Raw genomic sequence first — 10,284 nt, 5'->3', positions numbered from 1 at the left:
CAGCGGTACTTCACTGTCTTCAGACATAAGGCGCGTTTCTTAATCCACGAACCTATGCGGTGATTGGTAGTTGCCCATATTTTAAGATCAGCACAGCTCCGTCCCAGGAGTAGTGATGCTGGATGGCGCGGCAGTGTGCGCGGCGAGCTGCATCGGTTGAAGCACATGCAAGTTGGAGGCCATGGAAGGAGAGTGATGGCATGGAAGCTCATCTGGAGGTTAGTTAACAAGGTCAACGAAGGCCAGAGGTATAACAGAAATGGGTCGTCTGTGTAGAGGTGGATCAAAGAATCAACAGCAGTGAGAGCGAATCCATTTGATGTATACAGAGAAGAGAGTCGGCCCGACGAATTGAACCCTTGGGCACCCCTATAGAGACTTGCCAGAGGGTCCGGACAACCATGGCCCTCCGAATTTGATCATACTGAACTCTATTGGAGAAGTAGTTGGTGAACCAAGCGAGGCAATCATTTGAGAAACCAAGGCTGTTGAGTCTGCCAATAAGAATGTTGTGATTGACAGAGTCGAAAGCCTTAGCCAGGTCGATGAATACGGCTGCACAGTAATGTCTCTTATCGATGGCGGTAATGATATCGTTTAGGACCTTGAGCGTGGCTGAGGTGCACCCATGACCAGCTCTGAAACCAGATTGCATAGCGGAGAAGCTACGGTGAGATTCGAAATGGTCAGTAATCTGTTTGTTAACTTGGCTTTCAAAGACCTTAGAAAGGCAGGGTATAATAGATATAGGTCTGTAGCAGTTTGGGTCTAGAGTGTCTCCCCCTTTGAAGAGGGAGATGACCGAGGCAGCTTTCCAATCTATAGGAATCTCAGACGATACGAAAGAGAGGTTGAACAGGCTAGTGATAGGGGTTGCAACAATTTCGGCAGATCATTTTAGAAAGAGAGGGTCCAAATTGTCTAGCGCAGCTGATTTGTAGGGGTCCAGATTTTGCAGCTCTTTCAGAACATCAGCTATCTGGATTTGGGTGAAGGAGAAGTGGGGAGGTTTGGGCGAGTTGCTGTGGGGAGCGCAGGGCTGTTGATCGTATATTGAAAGCAGTGATGATAGTGCAGATGAAAACAGCAGGGGCAGATTTTTTTTTTTTTTGTATCTACAGATTGTAATCCTAGTCGCAGGGCCAGCTCAAGGCAAAATATTTTTGTGGCTCTCCTGACAGTGGAGAGAAAGTTAGGCCTAATTTCCTGCAATTCTACACATTGTGCCATGCGGCTGAGATAATTTCAGAAATGTCATGCAATTCCACTAAGGATTTAACGATTCACCAATATGCATCGGTCCGGTCCTCGGTTCAAATGTGTAAAATATGAGTGCATCATTAGGCAGAACCCAAACGATCCAAATGTAGCATGCATCGGTCCAAAAATGTTTTCTAACGTTACAAATCATCAGTTCACTAAAATGTTTTGCTCAAATTACTTTATTTCTAACTTCCGAAAACCTAGTATTTTGTGCCAACTGCGTCCTCTCCTTCAGTGTCAAACTAAGCATGTGATTATGTTGACAGTCACTAGGCAGGTTACCATTGACATTTACATTTTACATTTAAGTCATTTAGCAGACGCTCTTATCCAGGGCGACTTACAAATTGGAAAGTTCATACATATTCATCCTGGTCCCCCCGTGGGGAATGAACCCACAACCCTGGCGTTGCAAGCGCCATGCTCTACCAACTGAGCCACACATTGACCCAGGTTTATTTGACAAAAGCAATGTCGCAAAAAAAATTGGATACATGTGTGATGGAAACGGAAGAGATAAAACTTTATTGCGAAAAATTAAGATGGAAATTGTGTTTTTTAAATAAATTATGGTTGCAGAATAATTTGGAAGATACGCAGGGCACGCGATGTCATCACATAACTATAAAGCGCCCTAACCCTTTTATTTCTAAATGCCTTCTGATTTTTTAAATAAGGGGTAGATCAGCTTTAATATTGCAGATCGATTGTAGCTTCCATTAATGTAATTGTCGGCATCATTTCCAATCCCCCATATATTGTTTTGTAAATATTCACTGCTCAAAAAAAATAAAGGGAACACTTAAACAACACAATGTAACTCCAAGTCAATCACACTTCTATGAAATCGAACTGTCCACTTAGGAAGCAACACTGATTGACAATAAATTTCACATGCTGTTGTGCAAATGGAATAGACAAAGGTGGAAATTATAGGCAATTAGCAAGACACCCCCAATAAAGAGTGGTTCTGCAGGTGGTGACCACAGACCACTTCTCAGTTCCTATGCTTCCTGGCTGATGTTTTGGTCACTTTTGAATGCTGCGGTGCTTTCACTCTAGTGGTAGCATGAGACGGAGTCTACAACCCACACAAGTGGCTCAGGTAGTGCAGCTCATCCAGGATGCACATCAATGCGAGCTGTGGCAAGAAGGTTTGCTGTGTCTGTCAGCGTAGTGTCCAGAGCATGGAGGCGCTACCAGGAGACAGGCCAGTACATCAGGAGACGTGGAGGAGCCGTAGGAGGCAACAACCCAGCAGCAGGACCGCTACCTCCGCCTTGTGCAAGGAGGAGCACTGACAGAGCCCTGCAAAATGACCTCCAGCAGGCCACAAATGTGCATGTGTCTGCTCAAACGTCAGAAACAGACTCCATGAGGGTGGTATGAGGGCCCGACGTCCACAGGTGGGGTTGTGCTTACAGCCCAACACCGTGCAGGACGTTTGGCATTTGCCAGGGAACACCAAGATTGGCAAATTCGCCACTGGCGCCCTGTGCTCTTCACAGATGAAAGCAGGTTCACACTAAGCACATGAGCACATGGGACGCCGTGGAGAACGTTCTGCTGCCTGCAACATCCTCCAGCATGACCGGTTTGGCGGTGGGTCAGTCATGTGGTGTGGTTGCATTTCTTTGGGGGCCGCACAGCCCTCCATGTGCTCGCCAGAGGTAGCCTGACTGCCATTAGGTACCGAGATGAGATCCTCAGACCCCTTTGAGACCATATGCTGACACATGCATATTTGTGGCCTGCTGGAGGTCATTTTGCAGGGCTCTGGCAGTGCTCCTTGCACAACAGCATGTGAAATTTATTGTCAATCAGTGATGCTTCCTAAGTGGACAGTTTGATTTCACAGAAGTGTGATTGACTTGAAGTTACATTGTGTTGTTTAAGTGTTCCTTTATTTTTTGAGCAGTTGTATATAATGTACCAGTCAAAAGTTTGGACACCTACTCATTCAAGTGTTTTTCTTAATTTTACTTTTTTCAATATTGTAGATAATAGTGAAGACATCTAAACTATGAAATAACACATGGAATCATGTAGTAACTAAAAAAGTGTTTAATCAAAATGTAATTGAGATTCTTCAAAGTAGCCACCGTTTGCCTTGATGACAGCTTTGCACACTCTTGGCATTCTCTCAACCAGCTTCACCTGAATGCTTTTAGATATACAGGTAAAGTTGATAATTTCATAACAAGACAGCAATCACTTTTGGTTTGCCTGGAAACCTGAATTTCAATTGCATTGAATCAGAAAAGTTTCCTCCCATGACCTCTACAAGTATAGAATGTTGACAAAAATTACATTTTAATGTAACTTTGACCACGTTGTCTGTGTAGTTGGTCCTTTTGGCAGTAGGAATGTGAGACAATATATCCTCAGGACAGAATAATTACAAACTTTTCAAAGCGCTGGGAATGCATTCAGATTTCTATCACCTGAAGCYTGTGCAGAAACATGTAAACACTGTAACGATCTCGGCAACTATGCATGCGTCTCATGCATGTATACTGAACAAAAATATAAATGCAACATGTAAAGTGTTGGTCCCATGTTTCATGAACTGAAATAAAAGATCCCAGAAATATTWKATTTTTTCACAAAAAGGTTATTTCTCTCAAATTTTGTCAACAAATTTGTTTACATTACTGTTAGTGAGCATTTTTCCTTTGTCAAAATAATCCATCCACCTGACAGGTGTGGCATATCAAGAAGTTTATTAAACAGCATGATCATTTCACAGGTGCACCTTGTGCTGGGGACAATAAAAGGCCACTATAAAATGTGCAGTTTTGTCACACAGCACAATGCCACAGATGTCTCAAGTTGAGGGAGCATGCAATTGGCATGCTGACTGCAGAAATTTGGACAGAGAATTGAATGTTCATGTCTTTACCATAAGCCGCCTCCAACATAGTTTTTAGAGAATTTGGCAGTACGGCCAAACGGGCTCACGACCGCAGAACACGCCAGCCCAGGAGCTCCACATTCGACATCTTCACCTGCGGAATCGTCTGAGACCAGCCACCCGGACAACTGATAAAAACTGAGGAGTATTTACATTTGAAGTCAGAAGTGTACATACACTTAGGTTGGAGTCATTAAAACTKGTTTTTCAACCACTCCACAAATTTCTGGTTAACAAACTATAGTTTTGGCAAGTCGGTTAGGACATCTACTTGTATCACAATTCCAGTGGGTCAGAAGTTTACATACACTAAGTTGACTGTGCCTTTAAACAGCTTGGAAAATTCCAGAAAATGATGTCATGGCTTTAGAAGCTTCTGATAGGCTAATTGACATCATTTGAGTCAATTGGAGGTGTACGTGTGGATGTATTTCAAGGCCTACAGTAGTGGCCAAAAGTTTTGAGAATGACACAAATATTATATTTCACAAAGTCTGTTGCCTCAGTTTGTATGATGGCAATTTGCATATACTCCAGAATGTTATGAAGAGTGATCAGATGATTTGCAATTATTTGCAAAGTCCCTCTTTGCCATACAAAATGAACTGAATCCACAAAAAACATTTTCACTGCATTTCAGCCCTGCCACAAAAGGACCAGCTGACATCATGTCAGTGATTCTCTCGTTAACACAGGTGTAAGTGTTGACGAGGACAAGGCTGGAGATCACTCTGTCAGGCTGATTGAGTTCGAATAATAGACTGGAAGCTTCAAAAGGAGGGTGGTGCTTGGAATCTTTGTTCTTCCTCTGTCATCCATGTTTACCTGCAAGGAAACACGTGCCGTCATCATTGCTTTGCACAAAAAGGACAGGCATCCGGAAAAAAGCCTGTCCGAAGAAGACAAGGTGAGTGTTCCCATCAGTCCTGTGTCATGCCAACAGTAAAGCATCCTGAGACCATTCATGTGTGGGGTTGCTTCTCAGCCAAGGGAGTGGGCTCACTCACAATTTTGCCTAAGAACACAGCCACGAATAAAGAATGGTACCAACACATCCTCCGAGAGCAACTTCTCCCAACCATCCAGGAACAGTTTGGTGACGAACAATGCCTTTTCCAGCATGATGGAGCACCTTGCCATAAGGCAAAAGTGATAACTAAGTGGATTGGGGAACAAAACATCAATATTTTGAGTCCATGGCCAGGAAACTCCAGACCTTAATCCCATTGAGAACGTGTGGTCAATCCTCAAGAGGCGGGTGGACAAACAAAACCCCACAAATTCTGACAAACTCCAAGCATTGATTATGCAAGAATGGGCTGCCATCAGTCAGGATGTGGCCCAGAAGTTAATTGACAGCATGCCAGGGCGGATTGCCCTAACCCTAACCCTAAAATCKTTTGACACTTATGAAATGCTTGTAATTATACTTCAGTATTCCATAGTAACATCTGACAAAAATATCTAAATACAGCAAAGCAGCAAACTTTGTGTAAATTATAATATGTGTCATTCTCAAACTTTTGCCACAACTATAACTTCAAAACTCAAGTATGCTCTTTTGCTTGACATCATGGAAAATAAAAGAATCAGCCAAGACCTCAGGAAAATAATTGCAGACGTCCACAAGTCTGGTTTCATCACCTTGGAGCCATTTCCAAACGCCGTGAAAGTAACCGACATTCATCTGTACAATCAATCGTACGCAAGTATATAACAATCATGGACCACGCAGCGTCATACGCTCACGATGGAGACGCGTTCTGTCTCCTAGAGATAACGTATTTTGGTGCCGGAAAAGTGCAAATCAATCCCACAGAACACAGCAAAGGACCTTGTGAAGATGCCTGGAGGAAACAGTTTACGAGTTATCTACAGTGGGAAGAACAAGTATTTGATACAGCTTGAACGATTTGCGTTTTCCTACTTACAAAGCATGTAGAGGTCTTCATTTTATCATAGGTACACTTCAACTGTGAGAGACCGGAATCTAAAACAAAATCCAGAAATCACATTGTATGATTTTTAAGTAATTAATTTGCATTTTATTGCAATGATAAGTATTTGATCACCTACCAACGCAGTTAAGAATTCCGGCTCTCACAGACCCTGTTAGTTTTTCTTTAAAGAAGCCCTCCTGTTTTCTCCACTCATTACTGTATTAACTGCACCTGTTTGAACTCGTTACCACCTGTATAAACGAACCTGTCCCAGCACACTCAATCAAACAGACGTCCAACTCTCCAAATGGCCAAGACCAGAGAGCTGTGTAAGGACATCAGGATAAATGGGTAGACCTGTACAAGGCTTGGATGGCTCCAGGACACTAGCCAAGCAGGCTGGTGAGAAGGCAACAACTGTTGGCACAATTATTAGAGAAATGGAAAGAAGTTCAGATGACGGTCAATCACGACTCGTCTGGGGCTTCCATGCAAGATCTCACCTCGTGGGCCTCAATGATCAATGAGGAATCGTGAGGGATCAGCCAGAACTACACGGCAGGACCTGGTCATGAACCTGAAGAGAGAATGGGACAAGTCTCAAAAAGAAAACCATTAATTTTTGTAACACACTACGCCGTCCATGGATTAAAATCCTCAGCGCACGCAAGGTTCCCCTGCTCAAGCCAGCGCATGTCCAGGCCCGTCTGAAGTTTGCCAATGACATCTGGATGATCCAGAGGAGGAATGGGAACGAAGGTCAATGTGGTCTGAATGAGACAAAAATAGAGCTTTTTTGCTCCTATCTACTCGCCGTGTTTGGAGAATAGAAGGACTGAGTACAACCCCAAGACCACCATCCCAACGTGGAAGCATGGAGGTGGAAACATCATTCTTTGGGGATGCTTTTCTGCAAAGGGGACAGGACGACTGCACCGTATTGAAGGGAGGATGGATGGGCCATGTATCGCGGAGATCTTGACCCAACCAACCTCCTCCCCTCAGTAAGAGCATTTGAAGATGGGTTCGTGGCTGGTCTTCAGCATGACAAACGACCCGACAACACACCAGCCAGGGCAACTAAGGAGTGGCTCCGTAAGAAGCATCTCAAGTTTCCCTGGCAGTGGCCTAGCCAGTCTCCAGACTAACCAATAAAAATCTTTGGAGAGCCCGAAAGTTTTTCCGTATTGCCAGCGACAGCCGCGAAAACCTGAAGAATCTGGAGAAGGTCCTGTCATGGAGGAGTGGGCCAAAATCCCTCTTGCAGTGTGTACATGAAACCCTTTGTTTGCATGTACAGAGATCATACGTTCCTGTAGTTTTTGACCAGGTTTGTCACACACTGCAGCAGGGATTTTGGCCCACTCCTCCATACAGACCTTCTCCAGATCCTTCAGGTTTCGGGGCTGTCGCTGGGCAATACGGACTTTCGGCTCCCTCCAAAGTTTTCTATTGGTTCAGGTCTGGAGACTGGCTAGGCCACTCCAGGACCTTGAGATGCTTCTTACGGAGCCACTCCTTGTTTGCCCTGGCTGTGTGTTTCGGGTCGTTGTCATGCTGGAAGCACCAGCCACGACCCATCTTCAATGCTCTTACTGAGGGAAGGAGGTTGTTGGTCAGATCTCGCGATACATGGCCCCATCCATCCTCCCTCAATAAGTGCAGGCACGCCCTGTCCTTTGCAGAAAAGCATCCCCAAAGAATGATGTTTCCACTCCATGCTTCACGGTTGGGATGGGTTCTTGGGGTTGTACTCATCCTTCTTCCTCCAAACACGGCGAGTGGAGTTTAGAGCAAAAAGCTCTATTTTTGTCTCATCAAAACCACATGACCTTCTCCCATTCTCCTCTGGACTCATCCAGATGGTCATTGGCAACTTCAGACGGGCTGGACATGCGCTGGCTTGAAGCAGGGGGACCTTGCGTGCGCTGCAGGATTTAATCCATGGCGGCGTAGTGGTGTTACTAATGGTTTTTCTTTGAGACTGTGGTCCCAGCTCTCTTCAGGTCATTGACCAGTCCTGCCGTGTAGTTTCTGGGCTGATCCTCACTTCCTCATGATCATTGATCCCCACGAGGTGAGATCTTGCATGGAGCCCCAGACCGAGGTGTGATGTACCAGTCATCTTGAACTTCTTCCATTTTCTAATAATTGCCACCAACAGTTGTTGCCTTCTCACCAAGCTGCTTGCCTATTCCTGTAGCCCATCCCAGCCTTGTACAGGTCTATCATTTATCCCTGATGTCCTTACACAGCTCTCTGGTCTTGGCATTGTGGAGAGTTGGAGTCCTGTTTGATTGAGTGTGTGGACAGGTGTCTTTATACAGGTAACGAGTTCAAACAGGTGCAGTTAATACAGGTAATGAGTGGAGAACAGGAGGGCTTTCTAAAGAAAAACTAACAGGTCTGTGAGAGCCGGAATTCTTACTGGTTGGTAGGTGAATCAAATACTTATGTCATGCAATAAAATGCAAATTAATTACTTAAAAATCATACAATGTGATTTCTGGATTTTTGTTTTAGATTCCGTCTCTCACAGTTGAAGTGTACCTATGATAAAATGACAGACCTCTACATGCTTTGTAAGTAGGAAAACCTGCAAAATCGGCAGTGTATCAAATACTTGTTCTCCCAGTAGATATTCAGTAACTGTTTCCTCCAGCATTTCACAAGGTCTTTGCTGTTGTTCTGGATTGATTTGCACTTTTCGCACCAAAATACGTTCATCTCTAGGAGACAGAACGCGTCTCCTTCTTGAGCGGTATGACGGCTGCGTGGTCCCATGATGTTTATACTTGCGTACTATTGATTGTACAGATGAATGTGGTACCTTCAGGCGTTTGGAAATTGCTCCCAAGGATGAACCAGACTTGTGGAGGTCTGCATTATTTTCCTGAGGTCTGGCTGATTTCTTTTGATTTTCCCATGATGTAAGCAAAGAGATACTGAGTTTGAAGGTATAGTTGTGGCCAAAAGTTGAGAATGACACATATATAAATTTAACACAAAGTTTGCTGCTTTGTGTATTTAGATATTTTTGTCAGATGTTACTATGGAATACTGAAGTATAATTACAAGCATTTCATAAGTGTCAAATGATTTTAGGGTTAGGGTTAGGGCAATCCGCCTGGCATGCTGTCAATTAACTTCTGGGCCACATCCTGACTGATGGCAGCCCATTCTTGCATAATCAATGCTTGGAGTTTGTCAGAATTTGTGGGGTTTTGTTTGTCCACCCGCCTCTTGAGGATTGACCACACGTTCTCAATGGGATTAAGGTCTGGGGAGTTTCCTGGCCATGGACTCAAAATATTGATGTTTTGTTCCCCAATCCACTTAGTTTATTGCCTTATGGCAAGGTGCTCCATCATGCTGGAAAAGGCATTGTTCGTCACCAAACTGTTCCTGGATGGTTGGGAGAAGTTGCTCTCGGAGGATGTGTTGGTACCATTCTTTATTCGTGGCTGTGTTCTTAGGCAAAATTGTGAGTGAGCCCACTCCCTTGGCTGAGAAGCAACCCACACATGAATGGTCTCAGGATGCTTTACTGTTGGCATGACACAGGACTGATGGGAACACTCACCTTGTCTTCTTCGGACAGGCTTTTTTCCGGATGCCTGTCCTTTTTGTGCAAAGCAATGATGACGGAACGTGTTTCCTTGCAGGTAAACATGGATGACAGAGGAAGAACAAAGATTCCAAGCACCACCCTCCTTTTGAAGCTTCCAGTCTATTATTCGAACTCATCAGCCTGACAGAGTGATCTCCAGCCTTGTCCTCGTCAACACTTACACCTGTGTTAACGAGAGAATCACTGACATGATGTCAGCTGGTCCTTTTGTGGCAGGGCTGAAATGCAGTGAAAATGTTTTTTGTGGATTCAGTTCATTTTGTATGGCAAAGAGGGACTTTGCAAATAATTGCAAATCATCTGATCCTCTTCATAACATTCTGGAGTATATGCAAATTGCCATCATACAAACTGAGGCAACAGACTTTGTGAAATATAATATTTGTGTCATTCTCAAAACTTTTGCCACTACTGTAGGCCTTGAAATACATCCACACGTACACCTCCAATTGACTCAAATGATGTCAATTAGCCTATCAGAAGCTTCTAAAGCCATGACATCATTTTCTGGAATTTTCCAAGCTGTTTAAAAAAAA

The sequence above is a fragment of the Salvelinus sp. IW2-2015 genome, linkage group LG4q.1:29, assembly GCF_002910315.2.
Source record: "Salvelinus sp. IW2-2015 linkage group LG4q.1:29, ASM291031v2, whole genome shotgun sequence".
Taxonomy (NCBI): Eukaryota; Metazoa; Chordata; class Actinopteri; order Salmoniformes; family Salmonidae; genus Salvelinus; species Salvelinus sp. IW2-2015.
This window is presented reverse-complemented; position numbering follows the sequence as displayed.